Source organism: Gymnoscopelus braueri (assembly GCF_963280865.1).
Source record: "Gymnoscopelus braueri genome assembly, chromosome: 6".
Lineage (NCBI taxonomy): Eukaryota > Metazoa > Chordata > Actinopteri > Myctophiformes > Myctophidae > Gymnoscopelus > Gymnoscopelus braueri.
Genome location: NC_137607.1, coordinates 38673218 through 38699483, shown reverse-complemented (window position 1 = coordinate 38699483; position 26266 = coordinate 38673218). Strand labels below are relative to the sequence as shown.

Below are 26266 nucleotides of genomic sequence, written 5' to 3'. Positions count from 1 at the left end.
AGGGAAAACAGAATGCTGTATTCTAGTCTCAAAAGTCACATGAAATTCCAATTTCGTTGGTATTCGGAGGGCAAGACCCACATCCCAGATTCCTCCATAGCCTGCTTTACAATCAAATGACATTGATTTACAACTTGTTTTAGATCAACCGGCCATTCAGGCCTTCTTTGGCCAGCGGGGAATGTTTATTGCTGCTCTCTGGTCTAAATCAGTGGCTCTCATAGTGGGGTCCAGAGACCCTCAGGATTCCTTGAGGGGGTTGGGGTTCCAAATGATCTGCCTGGACCCCTAGAGAGCGTACAAAATGGAACCAGGCCGGTACCTTTGAAATTTAAAAGTTTGAGAACCACGGGTCCTCTTGTAATAACCTGTCCACGCTGCATTCAGCTGGACCTGCTCTGTTGCTCGGCAACGTGACGCTGCTTCGAAGGCACATCTCATCATAACCAGTGGTGGAAGAAGTACTCACATTTGTTACTTAAGTAAAAGTATCAATTCAATAGGCTACTTTAGATGTAGAAATATCAAAGTACCAAGAGTTAAAGTACTCATTATACAGAATGTCCAATTTCACGTTCCAAGTTTTAAAATCATTTGAAAATAGCAGATCTACAAACTCACAATGCGTCACTTTGTAGATTGGTTATTTTCAAATAGCCAAAGTATATATAGGGCTGAAGTGGTTAATGTATGTTTTATTTATTTATACTAATCTAAATCTTAAAAGTTACTAATTACTAGTTTTCAAATAATTGTAGTGAAGTAAAAGTACAATATTTGCCTCTGAGATGTAGTGGAGTAGAAATAAAATCATAGCAAATTGGAAATACTCCAATAAAGTAAAAATACCTCGAAATTGTACATAAGTACAGTACTTGAGTAAATTTACTTAGTTATTTTACACCTCTGATCAGAGCGCAGTAAGATGCATAATGCAATGTTATAACTGCAGTAGGGGCCTACTGTACTGCACGTCTCAATTGTCTAGATTGTTGCAAAGTTGCGTTACATGTTTTAGCTGCAAGATTAGGAAAATTCAGACACAGTCTCCCACATGCGCACGCGTGTACACGCGCATGCACGCACGCATGCACACAAACGGTGGCATATTGTGTTCATTTATTACACCCTTCCATATTTCATTCATAAGTTTCATATACTGGTAGGCATGGGCACTCTACTACAGGTAGTTTTTCATTGAACACATCTGTTCACTTGTTTTCCATTTCAGAGAATTTCATGCTTTGTCTTTTATGGCCTTCTGTGTGTGCCATGCTAAGCTTCAGCAAATGTTTGTGTTTTTTTCTGTTTTGGTACAGTTATTTCTTAATTCCTTCCTAACTCTTTCCACATTTACAGTGGCGCTGCCTCACCTTGTCGAACAGCAGACCATGTTTGAAAAGATTGACACAGTGACAGAATCAGTGATTATCTCTTGGGATGTAGTCAGAGGTGGAAGAAGTACTCAGATTATACTTAAGTAAAAGTAGCAATACCACAACATAAAAATGTTGTGGTATTGCATGCTTTTACTTACAAAAAAGGACTTACATCAAAATATACTTACAGTACCAAAGTAAAAGTAGTCAAATGTTTCCAAATATTGGTCAAACTTTTTCAAAAATAGCAGATCTACAAGCTCACAATGCTTCGCGATTCAACGTTTGACCTTGTAGATGGGCTATAGAATAGGTATGATTTGCATGAGTAATCTAAATCTAGAAAGTAACTAGTATCTAAAGTTGTCAAGTTATTGTGGTGGAGTAAAAAGTACAATATTTGCCTCTGAGATGTAGTGGAGTAGTAGAATTATCGGAAAATGGAAATACTCAAGTAAAGTAAAAGTACCTCAACATTGTACTTAAGTACAGTACTTGAGTAAACTTACAGTTACTTTTCACCACTGGATGTAGTCGGGTAGATAAAAGGAGGCTATAGCCTATTGTTCAATGAATGAGACTTTGTTTGATCTGGTAAACCCTCAATTACCCTTATTACTGACAGAATGGATATTAGGGTTATTCACTCAGCAGTTAGAGAGATTTTGAGATCAGCCCACTCCCTGAGGTCTTTCTTTTGGCTTAGATATGGCTGTGGGAACGGTCCTGATGACTGATAATACAGTAGACTCAGAACAGTATATCCCTTATATCCCCCATAGACATAGCTTATATGTCTCTCATTTCCCAATGTCTGATTCTACAGCTCTGTATGTACAGTAGAGCCTGACCGATATATCAGACATTTCATTATTGGTGAAATTGTTCAAAAAGTTATGTCACACACACACACACACACACACACACACACACACACACACACACACACACACACACACACACACACACACACACACACACACACACACACACACACACAATAAATGTATATTATTTGTAAAATAGCAGATCTAATCTCACAACACGTCACATAGAATTGGCTATTTGTTTTAATATGGCTTAACCACATGAACATTTAGCGTCCTTATTCTGGGGGGAATATTCAGCAAAAATAACAGATCTATAAGCTCACAACGATTCGCACCGCGTGAGCTTGTAGATTGGTTATCTATGAAAAAGTTGTTTTTCCAATCTATCTTTTTTTTGTTTGCTTAGAAGTTAAATGTTCTCAAATAGAAACTTAAATCAAATTAAAGTTTAAAGTTCAAGATTCTTCTATTTTCTTTTTTTTCCTTTTTATTGCAAAACATCGATCAAAACATCGGTAATTGGTGGTCTATGATTCTGCAAGATCTGGATCGGCATGGGAGCCAAAAAATCTGGCATCAGTCGGGCTTGAATTTATTGTGTGATTACCAGTTTGACATAACATATATCATTTGGTGGAAGTTATTCTCCAAAGGACCGTATGCTTTTAACAGGAGCTGCTCCAGTGGTCATTGAACCCCTAAGTTTGGCAGTGCTTGTGACAGGCTTTCAATGATGATGCAACCCAGGTTCCCCAAACTTTCCAAAAATGTTCTACGCTTTTAGCTTCACCTGAGTGTGACAGTGTCCTTTTGAACTGGGCTGTGGAACCGGCTTTTGGCTCTTCAAAGAGCCCAGCTGGGCACCTGGCATCACCGTAGCCTCACATGAACCCGAGATACAGCCGATTTCCACCGCCACTGGTGCCCAGAGGGGCTCTGAATGCCAAGGTGATGACACACAGGTTCCACCTCTCAGAAGTGGTAGGAAGTTGATCATCCAGATCACTGCAGGCAATGAGTGTTCCTCCATACCCCTGGATCAGCAGAAAGAGTCCACGAGGGTGATGCGCTCATTGCACAACAATGCAACTGTCTAGACGTTGGTCACAGAGATGGCCTTGCACAAAAACGCTAGTCTCTGCACTAAAATAAAGAAATATTACTCATCTGGGCTTTAGAGAGTTATGATTTCACCACCATCTGTCCAGTCGTGGCAGAGTGGCACATGATTGTTTTACACCCAAAAGAAAGTGATAACCGATTCTGATGCTAGTGTTTTCGCATCAGTTTCTACTTGAGCCGCCCACGCCCTCCTCCATGTGTTCCAGTGTGTTGACGTCTTTATGAATTGAGTACATGGCAGCACATCAAGGCAAATCGGGGTCTGCTGCTGACCTTAACACAGGTAGGGAGGGAGAGCGAGAGAGAGAGAGAGAGAGTGAGTGCAGCACTTGTTTCCCCTTTGGCTTGCCAATAAGAGTACATCAGCAGTCTGTGTGGATGTGTATGTATTTTGGACTCAACATGGTGCAATCCTGTTCATTTAACTCTGTACAAATTGAGCCAAATGGACAATTTGGTTCCATTTGTACACTCTCTGAGTTACAAATGGATGAATTATCTCTGAGGATTTTACTGTGTGTGTGTGTGGGGGGGGGGGGGGGGGGGGGTAGCGCACACACACATGCATGTTATCTGCATGTGTAAGTGCATGTATGTATCCCCATCCGTGCGGGTGTGTATAAATTGCGGTGGGGGTGTGTGCTGGTGGTGTTTGTGAAAATAAATAGCATTCCTCCAGTATTTAACATTCCAGCCTCACACGCCCACCTCCTGACAGCCTCTGGGATAATGCTTCCATTGGCCCTGGCATTAGAGGACCTACAAACACCAACTGTTTTCACCTCGTTCGGGCCAGTGCATACGTCTCCCGATTCGCCCATCATTTATCCTGGCAAATATTTTGTTTTCCTGTTGTGACCTGTTTGCTTTTCTAAAAAAGAGAGACTTGCGCACCGTATGCGGGAATTAAAAGGGTCGACTCTTGTAGTTGCCAGTGGGGCTGGCCCCACGTAGCCCTCAGAGGTCTCTGCCCATTGGCCGAAGCTCTGGCTCCAGAGTAGACCACAGCAGGATCAAAGGCCCGGAGGCTGCCCTGGGGCACGGAGCACTTTCTGGGTCTCGGCCCAGATACGATCTCTAGTGCAGTGGTTCCCAAACAGTGGGTCAGGACCCATTTCTGGGTCGCGGTCCATTATTATGGGTCGCGAGTAAATATCCCTTTACTTTTTTCATTTCCTACATTTTGTTTTGACTTATTTGAAAAGAAATTTGAAAATTCCCCCCAAAAATCTAAAATGTTCATGAATTTAAAACAAATTCAGACATTTTTCAAAAATAATTGTATAAATAGATGGCAACAATCTAAGAAATTCCATAAATTATGAAACTAATGTTTAAGAAGTAGTGAAAATAGACGATCTGCAATCTCAAAGTGAGCTTGTAGATCTGCTATTTTCACTAGTTTGGATTACGTGGAGACATAAAATTTCTCTTTTGGGTCTCGAGCTAAAAGGTTTGGGAACCACTGCTCTAGTGCCTTACATTTCTGTCCCCGAGCTAAGACGGAATGCCTTCATTTGTAACAAAAGACTGTGGAGACATATTTTAAAGGATATAGTGAAATGTGCTGTTGCAGGCTACAGTGATGACAAAAAGATTGGTAAAAAATGAATTCGCAAAAAGAAGGATTGAAAATAACACTGACATACAGTAACTTGGAATTGACAGCTATTGAGAATGACACTGGCATAAGTTGGAAGTGACAGCTTTGTTATGTGTTGCTCTGCTTAGGTTTGAGGACGGATGATACAACGCATTGTTCTCCACCCCACAGACTAGGGCAGTGTTTTCTAATCCCCATTTTGTTTTGGGAACTTTTCCATGCCTCCTGGCATGATGCAAGTCACTACCCTACTATCTGATGCATGGTCTTAAGACTCTCTCTTTCTCTGTCTCTCTCACGCTCTCTCTGCAATTATTTCTTCAAATCCAGGCACATTCAATAATAATAATAATTTTACCTTTATTAATTCCCGCAGGGAAATTCAGTGTTCACTCTGTTCTTTTTAAACACCTAAACTCAAAACACAGACATACACTGACATGCAAATGCAGAGAGATAATGGGCTGCACAGGCGCGGAGGAACAATTTTAGGGGTTTCGGTGCTTTGCTCAAGGGAACCTCGGCAGTGCCAAGGAGGTAAACAGGCACCTTTCTCCTGCTACCAGTCCACACTCCATCTGTGCTGGAACCCTAACCCTAACCCTGGAATTGAACCAATTCGAAAGCCAAGTCCATAATGGACTGAGCTACTCCATGAGCAAGATTAAGTTGGTTATTGGTTCTAAATATTGGTTTCAATATATTTTCGGTTAATTGCCCAGCCCGAGTACAGTGACTGAGTGCATCTGTCTTGTTTATTTGTATATTTGTGTGAGTGTTTGTGAGTTAGATGGAGAGTATAGATGTGGTCATCTGTAGCTTATAATAAGGGTCTGGCTTTGTATTACTTCAACCAAACAAAAATGCTCTCATCGGTCTAAGGCAGGTGGTCGAGCAGGTTGCCAGATTTATGTATTCAATTTATTTGATTTGGGTATTAATTACAAAAGAGCTATGGAAACCAGGTTAGGGGAGTGATTAGAGGGTTCAATAGTTCTGGAACTGATTGCAATATTGTTTTCAAAGAGATTCCGAGGGGTGAGGGGTTCTTCCTTTTCATCTACGTTTTAGCGGTGATGATGAGGAAGAGGATGGTTTTGAGATGGAAAAAGGAGAACACTGATCTATTGAGACTTTTTCTCTTCCACAAATACAAAGTTTATGGTTTGTTTGATGCTGTCTCAAATGCACTTCATCAGAGTCCTCTTTTTTTATATTTATTTTATATTTGTAATTACTATCAACAGTCAACACACTGTGATGTTTATTAATGTACTTACTTTACGACACTGTGATTTAGTTTAAATACTTAGGGTAATTAAATAAAGCTTGAATGAATGAATGAGCACACCTGCACTGCCACAGGCAGCTCTCCAGGCTTCCGTGTTGACGCCGCCGACCGTGCAATGCCCACAGATGGGCCTCAGACATTGTGGCACTGGCTGTGCCAAAGGCCTTCTGCATGACTGGACCCGAGTGCATAACAGCACTGCAGGAATGCGTAGGGGCACTCTGTGGTGCAACACACACTGATATCGTACCCTCCCCTGATTAACGATTAGATACATTGTGGGTTGGAAGGAGGCGGGAGGGTTGCCAAGGACACTGCAGTATTTGTGCTGAGATGAAACGACAGATCGTAGAGGAGTGATAGAGTTGGCCTAGGAGAAGTCACAGTGTGAAGTGTCTGACATCCCCCTGAAGAGACGCAGACGTTGTCTACTACTGATGAAGTAGATGTTTGTGATAAGGACTTTAGTTTGATATTTCTTCCAACATCCTCAAACTTTTGATTACCGTAAGTGGGAGATTTGTCACAGTGACTGCATTCCAACCATATTTCTGATTTATGGAGGTTCACAATATCCCTCCCTCGTCACAAGAGAGAGACTTTGGACAGCGATTCAGAGTCCTGATCCAAGCAGCTGGTGGACAGTGTGTGAAAAGTATGTGTGTGTATTTCATAATTGAAGTGTTGGCAGCAAGGATAGGAGTCATTGTTGCCACTACAGATTCCTTGGTTTAAGTGTGTAGGAATAGCCTATGTTGTATGCCTTCTGGTGATTATGATTTTGGCCCCAAGTAAGGAAGAACACATGGGTGTCTTGAGTCAAGGACTCCCCAGTGTCGGAATGGAAAAACTGGAGTTTGCCAGGCATCTGTTCAGCTTCACTAATGAGCAGAACTATGTGTTGACTGCTCCACATCACCCCTCCTCATCACCCCTATCTATCACTTCATCTCCCACACAGCTGACAAAATGATTGTCCATAAGCACAGGAAGAATGTTTACTCGGCAACCATGTGTCACCTACAGTTTGTGCCCAGATTTAGATAGATTAGCCTGAGGAGAACTGCATGTGTACTGTATATGTGCGTTCTTCATGTGTCCAGGGGAGTACGTCGGAGCACAGAGATATTCTCTGGAGCAAGACAGGAAAGTGAATGTTGGCAAGTTTGGAGGGTGAGCAGCTGAGGCCAGAACATCTATAAAGCAAAGGAGACATTTGTCTGTGGATCTTGACAGTTTGTTGTAAATCCCACAGAGTTTTACGTATGAGAGATTGGGTACTTTTAGATGCGCAGGATACTGATGAGGTAGAACTGATCTCAATGGCTTAAGACATATTCCCGGTTGCTCTGGCACGTCTTATGGTCCAGTTTGTCAAAGTCATGATCCAATTTGTCAAAGTCACAAGCACAAAAAAGTGCTTGTGTGCACTGGGTAGCTGGCCTTAGCCTACTGACCAGCACAGTATTGGTCACTCTCAGGTACCCTTCTGTTTTCCTGGATGTTGTTTGCTCACACAAAACCAGAGTTCAGTATCCCAGTTGGTCAGTCCAATACCCCAGTTGAATGGCTCAATGTCTTTATATCCTGTATATTGTGATTTTTTGCACTGACATTTTTTATTTAGAATCTCAATATGTTTTGTTCTTTGTACCTAATGAAATGTCGTCCAAACTCATTTTCAGCTTCTGAAAGGAATCTTTTTGGACACAGAAACCGTAACGTGTTCCTCAGGTTTTCTCAGGTGTCCTTTGCAGACAGGCAGCTTATTATACAAAACCATGTGCTATAAATTGTGCTCGGCTCTCATGTTGCTTCTCTCCTCAGCAAAACCTTTCCAGGAAGTTGAAGAGCTGTGGTGTTTGGGGTGGAAACTACAGAGTAGGGTAGGGGGTACAGGAAGTCAGATCTATTTTGGAATATTCTGGAAAGTTTGGTCAGAAAATGATTGTATTCTCGTTGCCTAAGAATTAACTGTAAAGAATTGCATGTCATTTGTTGTGATTTGTCTTTTCACACTTCTGATTTGGGTTAATCTATACACTTTAATCGGGAGGTTAATCTGTACCCAGAATGCTGCAATTGATGTGATTTTGAAAGCTGGAAATTGACTGAATATTTAATTTTATTGGTTTTATTAGTCAGGGACCATATGAAAAACATTGCAACAGGTTACAATAAGTATTGCATATAAGGTTTTTAGCCAAGGCTAATTTGTTACCCCTGTTCACCAGTAGACTTTTCTACAAAATATTCTCAAGAATACTCTAGTTAATATATTAACCCTTAAAAGTAATAACCTGATTACTAACCTGATCATAAAATAAACCCATGAAAAGTAATCACATTCTTACATGATCATACAATGATTATATCATTTTCATATGTCACGCATGTATGTGCACGCGTGTGCGCACACACACGCACATGTGTCCTTTAAGTCATCGTTGACTGCATTGCTATAGTATTTAGTATGTGGCTGCAGTGTCTGTCTGGTTTTCAGATGTCAGACCTGGGCCACAGCAGGGACAGATGTCTCTAATTACCCACTGGGATTTAATCAACACCGCCTCAGGTCCCTGAGACAGTCTTGAGTGATGTGGTGAAAAGAGTACAACTGTATTCTCCACCAGGACCTCCTGGACCACTCCTGGACCACTGGCTGTTTGCAGCTTGTCACAATTATTACCTAATCACAATATTTTGCATAATCATCATAATCTTTTCCATGTTGAAAAATGTTATTTAAAAAAATAGCGGAAATAGCAGATCTGAGATGCGACGCGTTGTGAGCTTGTAGATTGGCTATTTCCACTCTTTTTAAAATATTTTGAAAGTTTAAAATTATTAAATATGTCAGTCATTTCTTTATATGTTCTAGTTATTTGTCATATCTGCCCTGTGTAATTTTTGTGTACAAAGCTAAAAGGCATAGAGAAATTACCTTTTTATTCATATGTCCCAATGTTCAATGCCAAAAACGTTCATGACCGTGACAGCCCTATACTTGACATAGGAAGGCTCGTCAATGGATAGCGTCTGGACTCCTGATTCACCTTAATTTCCCCCCCAAAGTAAGTAGGTCAGAGAGGCTTATTGTCGGTATCAGCCGAGAACGCGGGAGTCTATCCCTGTTACAATGCGCTCGACCTCTGGGAGATGGATTGCTGAGGTGGAGCACCACACCTACCATCAGCTTCCAGTACATATACCGCATGACTTGCTGCACCCAAGCTGTGCTACTCATACGCTGAGTTGGCCGTGCCCGGGTTCGAACCCATTGCCTTGTGGTCAAAAGGTGAGAGCTCTACCGACTGAGCTACGCAGGGAAAAAATCAAAGTTTAAGTTATGTCTCCTGTGTAGAAGCCCATGTGTCTTTGTCTAAATAATGCATAATTTGAAGGCAGTTTTCTGCCTTCTTGACCCCATGGCCGGTTTCCTGTGTGAAATTCAATTAGAGATGTTGGTTGTTTACCCAGGTCCACTCAGCTGTCATCACCCTGAAGGCAAGGGTCCCAAGGCAGCTATATGAAGTAAATGCATGTTAATGTGTGTGTGTGGTGTAAGTGTTTGAGTGCTTGCAGAGTTCGTCTCCACATACGTCTGCATAGTAAAAAAAAAGAGGTCAAGACAGCTAGATGCGCTTCTCCACTACCTAAACATCGCAATATGGAGCTAATACAACATTACTGTCCACTGAATCAGCCTCGCACTCCAGCGCTCCCAATATAGTTTGACAGCTGGCGCTGAGACACACACACACACACACACACACACACACACACACACACACACACACACACACACACACACACACACACATATTTAGATTACTGTCCACTTTCAAAATGTCAGTTTATCCCAGAAATCCCAGAGTTTTAAAGACCCACTCCCCCTAAAATAATGTTTTTTGTTTGGTTAATATCCTTTTGAAACGTACCTGTGAAAATGAAAGCACTCCCCCGTAACCTGACACCACCGTGGGTGCCATAATAAGGAAGTGAGTCGGTTGTTTTCGCCCTGGTGTGTTTGGTCTCGGCTCTCTGGAAATACTATGAAGGTCATTTAGGATTTTTTTACATACATTTATTGAACAGAGATGATTTGTCTGAGAATTTAAACCACACCATGGGACACGAGGACAGCTTAAAATATTTACCCCCCTCCAGGCTGTGTGATCTGTCAGTGTTGTCATACCTTGTCTCTCCATAGGCGTTTTTCCATGGAGAGAAACGGGTCGTGTTACACCTATTCAGAAGACACAGAAGAGAGCGTAACGTTTTCATGCCCCATACCGACTCGACCTCCAGCCGACACTGACCTCTCAGCATCTCCACATCTGGTTCAGATTGCAACCCAACTCTGTGAATTACAGCTGACGACAGTGTTAAACACAATCTCTGTCCCCGGCCTTCGGCCTGGCCTGGCAGAGATTACCAGTGGGTAGCTGCAAGTGTCAGACTGCCCTTTCCACTCTATTGTAGTCAGCGCTGGTGCCAGGAGTTGGTGTGGGCAATGGCATCTTGCCCTTGCCCGCCCAGGGAAACTGATCAAATTGGGATCTTGTCTGTGTCTCCCTTTCAACGTTTGTGTATTGGCCGATCTCACTGTTCTGTGTGCTGTTTCTGTGATAGGTTAGCAATGTGTTAACTGCAGCTCCTACAGTAGATGGCTGGCCAGTGGCCACTACCTACTTTACATAAAGACCACTCACTCTCCTCAAATTCCTCATCGGACTTAATCTTGTTCTGAACGCTGTTGCGCGCACGCCAGCTGATGCAGCTGTTTTTTTTTGTGTCTCCAGTCAACGGCATCAGACACTACAGATTTAATTGAAGGTCTCAAGCAATCCTTGTCAGATATTAGGTCAAAAGACAGCTGCCACAACGGATATGTGAGCATCCTGGTAAAATCAAATCAGATATTGAGGGATAATAACATTGGGACGTGTCTTTGCCAGCCTGACGTTAAAGCCCCCCTCTCGACTTGAGGGGGGCTTTTAAGTTGTTGACTTCGCTGGGAAAGTCAACAAGAGTCAGGTATGACAATGATTTGCGCATCATGTTAAACCAAACAAGACTGTCAACTTAATGAGTTGAATGCCAGGTTCCAAAGTGACACATGGTATCATGAAATCGGCTGGCCTTTTCCTAACAACATCCCTTGGCAGTGTATGTGGTGTACTGTATGTAAACGTGACAGAAACAGAGCTTGAGGTATTTGCAAAACATCATGCCATAAAAGAAAGTAATTACTTTTGAAACCTAATTGAGGTTATGAACATGTGTAGACTAGGACGTTTTCCCCCATGTCCATTATTTCTTGAACGCATTAATTAATGACAGCATGTAGTGTTGAACGCTTATTTTCCAACATCAAAAGAGTATGGATGGGCTTGTCTGCCCACCCATAATTTTGTATTGGTATTTTTCATAAAGTGGTTTGATGAATCAATTTCAAGACGGCACAATAAAACACTCAAATTATATAAATGCAACCATAACATGAGTTCCATTTTCATAGGTTATGTAAAAAAAAGAGTAGTAGTTTCCATAATAATTACACTCAGTTTCAATGCAGTTCAGTTTCTTTAAACGAAAATAGTCCACTTAAGGACAAAACAAGGAAGCAAGTTACAGTTTGTTTTTATGGGGGATGGAATGTATTTAAAAAATCACACCCAGTGTGAAGTGGGCGGTGTCTTGCTAGCTAATCACAATACCCTTTCCACCCACAATGTGTGATTCACTTTAAAAAAAACATAAATGTGCATAGTCCTATTTATAGGGCTATGCACATGTGTCATGTTTCACTAGCCAATCACAGTCCTGAATAGACTGTGACCAATCACCGTGACCAATCACGGTGCAGGGTTAGGGGGGTACACTGGTGGCCAATCACAGCGCAGGATTGGGGCGGTGCAAATATCGAAACCTCACATATAGGGGCGGTTTCACCGCCCAAAAATTTTTTTTTACGGAAAATATTTAAACGAGGGGAGAGCGGAGATAAGGAAAATCCCTGGAAATAAGGAATGGGTTGAACAGGTCTATATGCCTACGACATCTCACCATTATTGGGTTTGTGCTCGCAAAATGTGTCTGGTTCGAAACTCAACTTCCAGAGGTTGATGATAAACAGAATGAGGAGGGGAGTGTGTGTATGTTGGCATGTTAAATCAAAAAGACTTGCGTCAGAGGTCCTGGGCTGGATATCCTTGAACAACCCTGCCTGTAAATCCAGACCCTTCCCTGGATAGCCGGAGTATATCATCTGCATAATGTTAGAATCGGAGGCAGGTCCGCAAAAGTCCTCACTGGCTTCCTCAGCATGCCTTGAAGATTAGTTAGATTGATGAAAAGAGGCATGTAGTAGTTTGGTCTAGGTCATTAAAATGGGTGACAGTTTTTTGGCCAGGCCAGGGTGTGATGGATAAGTGAGTTTGAGGGTTCAAGCACGATACAAAATCTATCATCTGACTTGCGTAATTAGCAACCATTTCAGAGAACAGGATAGTGTGCAGTGTGCACTGTGGCTGACTCAATGTGTAATGTGGTGTAGAAGCTTCACTTAGCATCCAAGCATTATTAGTGGCCCTCCGAGCTCGTTAGGAACCACTATTTCCTTGCCAAGATGACGCTCTGGCAGATCAACTCAATAATAATTAGCCGTTATGTGTTTCAACTTTTCCAGCCGAGTATACAGTATCTACAGTACTGCAACAAAGACTGAGTTATCCCCAGCCCAAATCCTCTGCTTTATTGAGTGAGATACTTAGACTAGTCTAAGCCATAAGGCCCTTACACACCGGGGGCGAATTTTTCATGCGAATGATACGTTTTTTTAAAAACCGTATAAAGTCAATGCAAGCTTCCACGGAGCGAAAAAGCGAAGCGAAAAAGCGTCTTTTAGTTATTCGGAACGAGTCCGAATTTTGCGTATATTCGCATAATCGCTGGTGTGTAATGACCTTTAGACTCTAAGCCTTAGAGTAAGGTGTCGGGCAGATCCCCCTCCATGACTCATGTTTGACCAGTTGTTTTCTTAGCTGTTTGAAAAGCACTCTGTAGTTAACCCCCAAATGCGACATGTTTTTTTTGTCACCCGTGTCGCACTCTTTACTGCGATTGTGTAACTAGAGCCTGTACTCACACCAGTTTCCTCTGCTTGGTTGCTAAACCCTAAAAACATAAAAGTGTGATTGATGAATCAATAAGCTTTAAACCTTGTTATTGTCTCATTATCCCAGTTTTACATAATGATCATGTGGAGAAGAACAACTCAAGACTTTCTGGTGGGGAGATGACAGATCTGAAAAGGTTTCTGGGCCTTCACTGTGTCATGTGTCTAGAGATGACTCCTTTAGAGTCTTAGCTAATGGTGTGGCTTGCCGCTTATAGTCAAAAGAAATATAAAGTAAAGTTTCCCGTTTCCATAGAGAGTGTTGTGTGAGTGTTTGACATGAATGGACAGGTCTGTTTGGTAATTGCTGTTTGAGATGGAGATTCTGCCAAATGGATGCTGCTGTGGTGTGTACACATGGTGAGTGCAACCTCTATGTCAGTCCAGGTAAATAGCCTGCGTTAGCTGAACTGGTCTGATTTACTGCTCGAGGCTTTTCTTGGATGGAAAAGATACAGATGGGTGAAGGAGGTTGCTAAAAATTGATTCACTGATATTTTTAGCTCCATTGAAACCTTTCCTGAATCCTTGCTTGCAGTTTTTGCGAAGCGCCTGTGCACGATATTATTGGACCTTTTTAGCTCTGTGTGTGCCAGGTTAATAATGCGTCATTAGTGCTGAGTTGAAAGCTCAGTTTAAGTAAAGCACTCTGGTCTGTGATCTCACCCAGTAGGAGACACTTCCTATCAGTTCTCAAAGACTAGACTGTTTGGCTCCAGTCATGAGTATTTCTTTTTTAGTTTTGGAGAAAAATAACTGGGACCCACCACCACAAGACCACGCATTACCCTGTGGCCGCATATGCTCTATAAAGAGAAAGCGTAATTTTGTGTCTATACACAAGTAACCATAAATGTGGAAATTGAACATTTTGGGTAACTTAAACCCAAATATAAGATTTCTCTGGGTGAAACATTATCACCCATAATATAGCCCAGCCTGGAAGCCTATGGAATATGGAGGAGTAGAGAATTCTACAAACTTCACTAGCAGTTTGGCAACTCTACAAGATACCAAGAGTATCCGATGTCTTTGACCATGTCTGCCTTATAGAATGGCATGTTTACATTCATTTATTTTGTTCCTGATTTTTGGTTTCACTGTCTGTTTGTAATCTACCAATGTGTTGACCTTTGCTGTCATAACTGTGATTGAAGAATGGAGCAGGAGGTTCAGGGGATGTATCTCTCATGTCGTGAATGTTACAAACTCTAGTTCTTATTGTGTATGGAGTTGAGATCCTTTAATCTTTGTAGGGAATACGCTTTTTACAATTATCTAAAAACTGCAGTTTCTCTCTTTATCTTACACAATACTTTGAGGACCTCACAAAATTGTGTTTCGCTGTATGAGGAGTGACAAATGAAATAAAACTAGATTCTTGATTCCCTTAGATTTAATGTTAACCTACACATTTCCCAACACACAGTACTGCAGACAAGCTTTGATGGAACCTGTTTCAACTTGAAAAGGTCATCACAGAATTTGCATTTTACAACATGAACATACTATGCTATACCATTGTAATGCTCCAGGCTTTCCCCCCTATTATACTATACTTATCTGTGCATCAAAGCACAGTGATATTCCAGCCACTTATGGTCTTTATTTAATAGCAGCAAGTCAATCATCTGTAATTGAACAGAGTGCTGCTGCTGTTGCTATCTCTTAACACTTTAGCCGGCTCTAATCTAATGAGTGAGGTTAGGCGGTGTAGCTTTTATTCTAATCTGTGACTGTAGTGTTCTCAGCAGGAGATAAATAACCTTTGTCAGGAGAAGTCGTAGGGGGGTCCAGTCTCAGAAAAGAATGCTTATTTTCTTCATGTGCTGTACATGCAGCTTTGTGTCGGACATTACAGTATTTAAGCACTTTCAACCTGGCATCCCTATTTTGGATGTCATTATAGGCAAAACATAAAAACAAGTTCAGAAATAGCAAAAATTGCAGATCTACAAGCTCACAACGCATTGCAGTGTTGCTATGTGATGTGTTGTGAGCTTGTAGAATGTCTATTATTGCACATTTAAAATGTGCAATCATTTTAATATGACAATATTAAATGACATTTTAATAGGGCATTAGTTGGTTAACCAGTTGAACCCCAGCATCCCTATTGTGGGGTGAACGGTCGCCAAAAATAGATCTTCAAGCTCACAACGTGTCGCAACACGACACTCTGCAAGTTTGTAGATTGGCTATTTTTGGCATGAGATTTGGTGTAGAGTACACTATATTTATTTGCATCTGTGAGGTTGAAATGTGATTCAAATGTTTGTTATTGTTCTTCATTATGTATGTGCTTTATATGCTGTTATCAGGGCGCCCTTGAAAAAGAGAGCTTGCTCTCAATGGGCTTCCCTGAATAAATAAAGGAAAAAGAAAGAAAGAGTTGCAACTCGGGTCTGTTGTACTAAGAATAGAGGGTTTAAGTGGTTAAATCCACCCAGAAAGGCTCCTCAGAAGCAGAAACAATCATTGGTGCTATCCTCTTCACTGGCCCCCTGGACTCACTCAACGTGGCAACGACTCCCAGAGCTCTCACAGCCAGATTGATCTCAAAATTACACCGCAAACTAGGCTGGAAAAGTAGCTTCTTTTCCAGGATGTGTGGAGACCTAGCTACTGCGGTTAAATTATTTTTAGCCTTTTGCTGGCCTCCTTGGGGGGCTATACATTGTTTGCAGGGGGGCAGGGGGTCCATAGAGTGCTGACGTCTCAGAAATCCACAGCATTCACATGTTGCCTTTGATTCGGGTTTACTGGTGAACCCCAAGCTCTTGTGTTAAAAATTAAATCCCAACATAGCCACTTTTAATGATCTACGCATGGTGTTTAAAGTGGTTTTAGTTAATTATGGGTGATCAGTCCTAAAAATATTTGGCTTGTCTATGACTCATATTTGTGGAAGTAAGATGTTTTGGAGGGATCAGGGGCAAACTTCAAATATATATTTATTTGTTGCTTTAATTAGCTTTAGTGCTTGCTTTTACAGTCTGCAGTGTTTACCGTAAACCTAACCACAGCTTATTAAGACTTTTAATTTGACTTTGAATGGCATCTGTGTGGCGTTGGTGCCAATGAATGTGCTCACTGATACCACAGCTACGGCCTCAGCTGTGTCATCTCTCCACTGAATCAGCTACTAATTTTAATCCCACAAGGTGGAGCTCACCTTGTGGGCTGGTTGCTGAGCAACGCAGATACAAACAAGATCGCCAATGAGCAGTAGCGGAAAGTGAATAAATACTTTTACTCAAGTGTTGCACTTTAGTAAAAAAATGTACTTTAAGTATTTCCATTTATTGACAGTTTATATACTTCTACTCAACTACTACTTTTGTACTATTACTCAAGTAAAAATTTTTAATACAGGACTTTTACTTGTAACAGAGTATTTCTACATTGTGGTATTGCTTCTACTTAAGTAAAATACTGGAGTGCTTTTCCCACCGCTGCCAATGAGAGGTTTGCTGCTGTGTCTGGAGATGTCAGTGATCTCTTCATCATGGAGGAATTCTTGCTGGGCCCAGTGCTGGTTTAAAGCACATGACTGAGTCTTAATGTACACTGCAGATTGTATCATTCTGATTAAATTAAGGTTAATAAAGGTTCTAATGTTGACTCAGATTTGGCCCATAAGGGGGGAGAGGGGTTACTTTTAATACAGTGTAGCCATTGTATTATAGTTCAGTATTTGGCTAATGGTACCACATTTATGATGGATAAAGAAAAACACAGCCAGCCTTTTATAGTTTTAGTGGGTCAATCTTGCCAAATGTTATTAGGGGCCACACACTATAATTTCTCTGAAGTAAGCTATTGATGGTTTTTGAGTATGCCATCATGTCTTCACAGCACCTGTTACATAAAACCATTTCTGTCACTGATTATACACTTGCATTGATATCTTAATTTAGGGAGCCATTGAATGAATGGTAGTGAATTTGAACTAACTTTAACAGTGATGTAGCTGTCTCTGTCTCTCCATCGCTCTACTCTATAAATCAAGTGTGGTCGTCATAGCGTAGCAGCTCCTTCCCAGCCAAAAATAATGGACTTTTCCGTCTCAATTGCCGAGTGAGATGTGGTCCACGGCGATGTGAAGGCATGTCGTATGCATACAGTCCGTCTCCCTCGGTTTCATGTTTTCCATGAGCTGTGTCACAGTTGCTACAGTAGATCAGCCTGGTGGTGGTGGGTTAGCTAGTGCGATGTGGTTTTACTGCCCCGTCAGCCAGTGTGGAGGCTTTAGCCCCTCTCTGTGTGCGTGTTGTGTGTGTGGAGGAATAGTTGAGAGGCTCAGTAATAGGAAGGACAGTTAGCCTCACACAGTATCACTGTCAGGCTTACCTCATAAAGAATTTGTAATGATATTGCACTGTATGTGGGTTTATATCAGAAGAAGGAAAAGGAAAGAAATGACATGAGGTAATTAGGTGAACATTCACACTGATGAATGATTACATTATGTAAACATGTTGAACATGAGTGATGTGTTGAACCCTATAAATTCAGATGGATTTTGATTGGCTGTCAGTGTTTCTATCGTTAACCACATCGTCAATCGCCTTTTGACTCTTCACTCTGTATGTAAGAGAGCATTGCGCTAGACCACACCTCATTTTAAGACCACGCCCATGGGTATGTTAGGCACTGGGTGCGTAAATTACAACTGCGCCGGTTGGAAAATATCAATGAGGGCCTAGTGCCGTCTTGCGCATAGTATTTTTTCATTTTATGGGGTCTTTTGGTAACATCTACGTATATTGTAAGCACAATGCTACTGCATCAAAGGTTATAGGATATACAGTGAGACAGCGTTCACTGTATGAAGGTATGCAGCCTAAACCTGCTGTTATTATTTTCAACTGTTAACAGTTTTCACAACCATCCAGCCTTCCCCTCCTCCGTGGGAAAATGGCTGAAGTGTTGGGGAACCGAACCCCTTGGCCTGTGTGTTTTCAATCACAGACCCCCCTTGTCCAAAGGGAATGTTCGTCAGTATGATAATAGTCCTCACCTTCAGTTCACCCTTTCCCCTGTGCCCTAAGGCGTATACACACTCTCAGTGGGGTTGCATGGATTCAAGAAACTCAGGATAAGCTTTCTGTGTGAGGAGGCTTGGGGAGGTTCATTTACAGTATCTGCACATAAATGTCCAAGAACATCCCCCTTTTCATTTGAGATTGAAAACCCATCGTTACAGCTCTGTGGGAAATCCTTCGTGTCTGGGTCCAGTTCTCCATTGTCCACTGTAAGCTGTTGGCAGGAGCGTATCGCTTACCTTCTGTAAAAAGGTGAAGGTAAATGTTTGAAAGGGATTTGGGACCTGGTTTGCTCTTGTCAAGCCTCGCCACTTACAGCTGACATGGTTCCGTGTTGAATCTCACGTCAAAAACAAACATCAATCCTTCGCTGCCTTGGGGGCCTTGCAAAGAGGCCTGGGTGTTTTTGGAGGGTGTAACTACAGCTTTTACTCCGACGCGGCTGTGTTCCTGGTGAAAGTTGAGCCAGGCTGGTAGAGCACTTACCTGTCAGCCCCCCCTGCCCTGTAATTAAGGACGCTCTTTGGAATTACCCCTCTTTTGGTAGAGTGGGTTCTAATACTTGCACTGTTTTCAGTTGCTAGAACACACACACACACACACACACACACACACACACACACACACACACACACACACACACACACACACACACACACACACACACACATATCCCCAGTAAGTCCCCAGGGCTGTCACATACCATATTCCCAGATGACTACCTTTTTCCAGTGACGTGATGCCGGAGAATGGGATAATAAAAGTTTTATGACTGTGATTATTTAATTCCCTTGTCTGCTCCCAGCTGTTGCCCTACTCGGTATGGTACCACACATGATGTTTGGACCACAGTAGGTCTCGACACTGGATAGAACAGTGACAAAGCTCTGTCATTCTAGGACACTGCTATATGTGGTCAGCTGCTAATGAAGGTAATAGAAATGCCTTCGCGATGGGGGAGGGGGCATGGCGTGTCATATCATCAAAGAGACCATGGAGGAAGTGAGGTCATTCACCACATAGAGAGGCAATGGGATATAGTTTTGTGATGATAGCAACACCCCCCCCCCACACACACACACACACACACACATTACCAGTGAAGACAATTACTGCATTTTCTCAGAATGTGGATCCCACAACACCTCATGGGAAGAAACACACACACACACACACACACACGCACACACACGCACACACACACACACGCACACACACACACACACACACACACACGCGCGCGCGCGCGCGCGCGCGCGCGCGCGCGCGCACACGCAAGCAAGCAAGCAATTTACAGTCAGTGATAACGTGTGGGATGGACCCACTGTGAGCTCCCTCAAAGGGCACTGTTACAAGCAATGATCCGGCCTCCGTCTTCCCAAGCTGAAAGCCAGCTGGTTCTCATGGCAATGGTTGCAGTGGTCAAGATCTGCTGAAAGCTTTGTTTTTGTAAGCCCTGATGAGTTTTGCCTTTTTCCTCCCACCCACGTGAGATTGCTGGGGATTTCCTTTCATCCCGGGGGGACACCCCCCCTATCTGAGTAGTGACTCAATGGAAGGATTTCAGACCGGAAACTTGGCTGTTTATCTCCCAGACTGAATAACCTCCTTTGATTGATACAAGTTGTGCTGTGTTACAGATCTACAATGCTCAGTATACTGTATCGCAGTGACCTCACTCGGTATAAGGTGTCTCACCATGTTAGGGATGTCAGGTATTTCATATGGTGAAGGGAATGTAGATGTTACTGTGTACTATATTGGGCCAGACTGCTCAGTCATGTCCTCCTACTATAACAGCTGTGTGTGGGATGACTCAGGTCTGGAGGAGCGGGACAGTTTACTAAAGGATGAATGGAATATTCCATTATTCCTGTGAGGATAAATCTCTTATCCTTCAAGAAGGTATGGGGTAGAACCTTTATTGTCAGCGCCAGGCTGGACAGCCAAAGACTATGTTGTTTTCACCCTTGTCCGTCCGTCCGTCCATCCGTGTGACAGCTAATCTATGACACCGATCGGTGTGACACTTTGCACGCACACTCCCAGTAAGACCACGGCCATTTCCGCCAGACTTTTTGGTTTATTTGACAGTGCCTGACTGTGGGACAATGCACATTAATAATAAACTTTATTTGTATAGCACATCTCAAAACCCAGTTAAAAGTACTTTACAGAACAAGATAAAACAGTACACACATGATGGAAACAAAAAAAACACAGTAAAACATCAAAGGACATATGTAAGATGTGCTAAAGTGTATAATAAAAACAAGTGAAATAAATGTGATAAAAGAGGATAGAATAGAAACTCAAACAGATTTACTATAAAAAGTCTCCCTGTAAAAGTAAGTTTTGAGAAGTGATTTAAAAGAAGGCACATGAGCTTGCTAACCTAATTTGTCTTTGCAGGGCAAGGCACTTAAGTTCCTCAAGTAGGGAGTTCCACAGCTGCAGGGCTCTTAACTGAAAACGTCCGGTTACCTTTTGTAATAAGGCTGGCTGTGGGAACAGTTAGAAGGGTGCTACCTAGGATTGAAAGCAGCAGCTAGGCTCATAGCATGCAAGTAAATCTAGATAGGAGCAAGGCTATGTAGAGCTTTAAAACGAATTAAAAGTGTCAAATCAAGGGGTGGAGGATGAGGATATTTCTCCCATTATATTTCTATCAGAGAGGTAGGAGCGAAACCAGGCATTTAATATCAACTCAGTTTTTTTATTTTCATAATTTGTTTTAAAGATTTTTGGGCTTTTCTGCCTTTTAATTGATAGAGTATAGTAGAGACGGACAGGAAACGGGGAGAGAGAGATGGGGAGAGACGTGCAGTAAAGATCGTTGGGAACGGGACTCGAGCCTGTGACGCACTGTCAGGCTACATTGGAGCCTAAGTGCCCGGGCCTCCAGGCAGTTTAAAAGGATATCATTGACCGGAACTAATACTCTAATAAGACAGATTCAGCTTTTTCTTTATTTTGCCGATGGGTTCCCAGATTGAACTCAAATCTAGCAGAATTTTAATTGAACAAGACCCAAAGTCAGCAGCAAGCAGTAAGGCATTGGTAACCTTAACACATTCCATGCCAGAGTTTAATCTCATAATGTACTCACCAGTGCCAGCGTTTTATTGTTGTTTTTTTGTTTTTTTCATGTCGCCACAGACCTCGCTAAATAAGTTAAAAGTGCGCGTTCATTTGGTTCTAAACACACAGCGGATCCGTGAGAAACGGCCAGCGAAAACAGTTTCCAAATGCGAGCCGCCATCTTGAAGATACAGCCGATCAACGCTAAACAGTGATCAGCGAGGAGAAAAACAACAACCGAGAAAATCGAGAGGATCCCAGACAGGAAGCGGATACGATCAAAAAAAATGGAACCCGAATAATTCTGTTTCCGACCGGAAACCGGAAACGGAAATGGATAAAAAAAATTCGGAAAGTGCACCTGGGGCAATTTCAATGGGAATCGGCGGTTCGCGTAGATCTACGCGACTGGCACGCTGCGGCTTTAAATAGGTTCGCGTAGATCTACGCGACTGGCATTCAATGTGTTAATAAGAGCCGTTACTTTGCTATGCTGGGCAGTGCACAGAATTCTGAGTTTGGCACGTAATTCTGTTTGTTCCTGATAATAGACATGAATGTAAATGTGCCAAAAAGATTTAATCTATCCTCAAATCAAAAGTTACAGAAGCCCTTTAAAAAAACATCAAAATAAATATTGTTTGGACAAACATGGCCAGAAGAACTTTTTTAAGTTAAGAGAGTTTTGAACAAATTGGCTCTGAACGTTCAACAAGCCACTGTCCAAACATAATATGAAAGCTAAAATAATCAGTTGAACAAATGTAGTAGTAGTTAAGAAAGTGATTTATTTTTCATACAGAATCTCTGCTTGCTTTGGATTAAGGTCATACATCATTCATAATATTTCACTGGGAGTTGATGTTACTGCCAGACCCGGCCACATAATCTAGAATTCCCTCTTTGGTTGGATGAAAAGGAAGAGGAGGCCCTCGTCAGTAAAGGAGGAAGTGCAATTTGCACGGAATGAGTGTGCCTTCTCCATCACGTCTCGTTAAACGGGAGGATGATTTATGTTATCATCCTTCGTAAGGCCACGGCTGAAGTCAATGGTTTCCAGCCTGGGCGCAGTAGGCGGTCTACTGATGAGGAAAACCTTGTAGAAACAGCCGCTTGCATTAAGAAACAACGTTGTTACAAGGCCCTCACACACTCCCACTGTGAAAGTAAAAATGCCTGTAATTACCAACATAAACTATGAATCTTGTATCTTGGCACTGTGTTCATGGTCTGAACCTTCCCCAGCATTGACCTCTCTCTGAAATTCAGTGGACCACTTGACCGGCCTTGTTCGGTCAGCTGCCACAAACCCTGAATTAGTTTCCAGATGGCCATTCACAGCCCTGATCATTTTAAAATGCACATTGAACTCCGGAGTGTTGATTTAACTCTTGAGAGCTGTAAGGGTCAATTTATTTACGCTCTCAGAGTTAAATTAACACTCCGAATTTCACTGTGTATGACCCGTGCTGAATGATCTCATGGTCATGGCCATTCCTCAGAAAACCTATCCCTAGGCCCTTTCCTTGAGTTGCACTTAGCAGGTCACACGCACGCACACACGCACACACACACACACACACACACACACACACACACACACACACACACACACACACACACACACACACACACACACACACACACACACACACACACACACACACACACACTACTGTGAAACCTGAGCTAAGCCTGGGTGTAAATCCATGTTGTCCTTTGGCTACTACCTTGGGCCTGATTAATTAGACCTTGTGGCGACAGTTTGGCCTGCTCTGCTTCATGTCACACAGGGTTTCTCCCAAGAGTAATTATTGTTACTATGAGCAGTGAAGTGGAGAGGAGGGAGAAAGATGGAGAGTGGGATCAGTGGTGCCCCAAGGGCCTCTTATTAAACAGCTGGGTGGGGTGAACTCTGACCTTCATGGCCTGTATTTTAGTTAACATGTCAGTCAGATTGTCCTTTTCCTAAAACGATTCATAATGCTATTCCTGTAGCTTCACCCCTTAAACATGCAAGCTCACGGGGCGTGTACTCCTCATGAGGCAAGAATCATGACCTTTAAGATGAAGTTATTGCTGAGTGTAAATCAATTTAAAGTGTTGAATTGTCTTGGATTTAGTAGATTAATTATCAATACTGTGTCTAAAGGATTTTTATTTCATACAAAGCAGACGATTGCACAAATGTTTCAGTAGACAGTCATTACCATCATTATTGTCAGTTGACTGAAAGTCAGTGTCAATACTGTATCAGTCTGGCATTTCCCAAGGAGATATAACTTATATGCACATTTCCATGCCTTGTTTACCAGTGCCAGTACGAGGTAGGCTTATGTCCTAAACTTTACTTATTCATGGCAATTTGACAAAGCTGTTCAGCGCCTTAGCTCCCTGACTCTGGGTCTGAGAGTCACAGTCTGAGATTTGCCGACATTCCATAGAAAAAACTAATTTGAATGCTAGTCTTGTATGCTCACTCATACTAATAAACTAATAAACATACTTTAATAGGGAGCTCATTGTGGGGTGTAGTCTTCATGAGCTGAATTCATTCAAGATAAAGCTGTTCATATTGTAAGAATGTTTATTACTTAAGCATTTGTGTTTCACCAGAACAAGAAAAAGTGTTCCTGCCCCCAATAACGGTAAAACACCTTTATTGCATGACAGCGGTCCGGGCACCGTGTATCGCGAGTTTGAATCCCGATCCCGACGTCCTTTGCTGCGTGTCATTCCCCGTCTCTCTCTCCCCATTTCCTGTCAATCTACTGTATACCATCAATAAAGGCAGAAAAAGCCAAAGAAATGTTTTTAAAAACAAAACAAAAAACTGTTATTGAACTGGCAAGGGAAAACATTAACACATCATCGTCGTCATTGTCATCATCATCATCAGTGCACTGTTAGACATTATGTCGTTGAGAATTGTGTTTCCCATGCACAAAAGGTCTTTCCACACCTTGTTCCCTGAGGCTGACCCAGGTGTGTCCTAAAACCTCGCTTTATGGCCGGACCGTTTAGTTGCTGACTCATGGTCTGAGATGCTTCCAAGTTTAACATCAGTCTGGGGGAGAGCAGACATTTTCTTTTCCTTCGTCTCCGTCGCTGTTTCCTTTTGGCCTTTCACTGAGTCTGACCAAGAGAGAGCGGGTGTAAGAGAGAGCGCTTGTGACATGATAGAAAAGGAAGTTGCATGTTGCATGTGGACAAGAGCATTCTCAGGTCTTGATCACTCCTTGTAGTGAGGATCATGATCAGCTGATGAACCCATATCTGTCTCTGAGAAGTGCAGACATGTGTTAGTGATTGTTTGTGGTTCTAACCACTTGTGGTTAGACTGGACCAAATCTAGCCAGATGCACATGAGATCACAGTAGCAGCTAAGGAAGTGAGGTTAGGATGTGAGATGAATCTGATAAAATCATCTGAGGGATCCTAATGAGTGTCAGGCTTTATGACAAACGGTTTCAATAGAATGAGAGCTTTCCCACATGCTGACCGTTTTCTTTAAAAGGGTCCCTGGCTAATACACCTTATATGCCTTAATACTTTATAATTGCCCTCTATAACTAAAGTGAAAAACACCTTAAATATTTTAGTTATTTTAGAAATAGCATCTTTTACTCAAAGGGGAAAACGTTGATGATGTCATTTGTCCATGTGTGGTCCAGCCCTATGTAATGTATGCATGTGCTAAAAATGCATACATGTGCTAAAAATAAAAATAAAAATATTATTAACCTTAGGAGGTATTAAGTTGGTTTATGCAACTTTTGCATTCCATACATTCCATAGGGCTGGACCACACATAGACAAATTACATCATCAACTTGCGACGGTCTTGAGTAAATGATAAAAATATTTAACTTTTTAACTCTAATTATTAACACATCGACCGCCAGAGGTTAATCTCATAATGTACTCACCAGTGCCAAGGTGTTTTTGTTGTTTTTTAGTTTTTTTCATGTCGCCATAGATCTTGTTAAAATCCTTAAGATTGAGCCGTACAAGGTCTGTTTACATCCGCGACATCCCACTGTATCTCCCAGTGAAGACCACGTGTCAAACGGGGTATCCATGTTGTAGTTAGAGCGGATTACGTTAAACAGTGAAATGCGAGGAGAAAAAACTACAGGAAGAGAATTGAGTTTCAGTTTTGTCTGTAGAACGAGAGCGGACGTGATCGTCAAAACCGGATCCCAAATAATTCTATTTCCGGTCATCAAACCGGAAACGGAAGTGGATCAAAAAAATTCCGAAAGTGAACCCGGAAGTGAATAGCGCGAAAAGACCGTGGACCGTAGGGCTACGGTCTCGGCGCTTAACAGTTGGATTTAACGGACCGTAGGACTACGTTCTTGGCGGTTAATGTGTTAAGTCTTATAATGTATTAAGGCATATAAGGCATATTAGCCAGGGATCCTAATTCACATTCACTTAATAAATACTGTATCAATGTGTGTGATGTATCTTCAAATACAGTTCACAACTGGACGTGTAAAAAAGCAAAATAAAAGAATGGTAGTGGTTCCTGAAGTGACAATATCATACCCACAATGCCAGAGACGTGCATAGCTGATCTAATTTCGGGTTTAACATTAAAATGGTTGAGTTTAGGTTTGAGATGGTTGAGTGTGGGTTTGGTGTAGTTAAGGTCAAGGTAAGGATCTGGGTGGGTGGTGGTTAGCCAATGAGATTGTGAGACCTCAAACTACCGGATTCAGAG

At 42.1% G+C, this 26266-nt stretch overlaps 1 protein-coding gene across 1 annotated transcript in view; it reads left to right on the top strand.

Annotated features, from left to right (window-relative positions):
- The window catches only part of p3h2 (prolyl 3-hydroxylase 2), an 82498-nt gene that overhangs the window by 1212 nt on the left and 55020 nt on the right, over positions 1–26266 (top strand). The window lies entirely within an intron of this gene.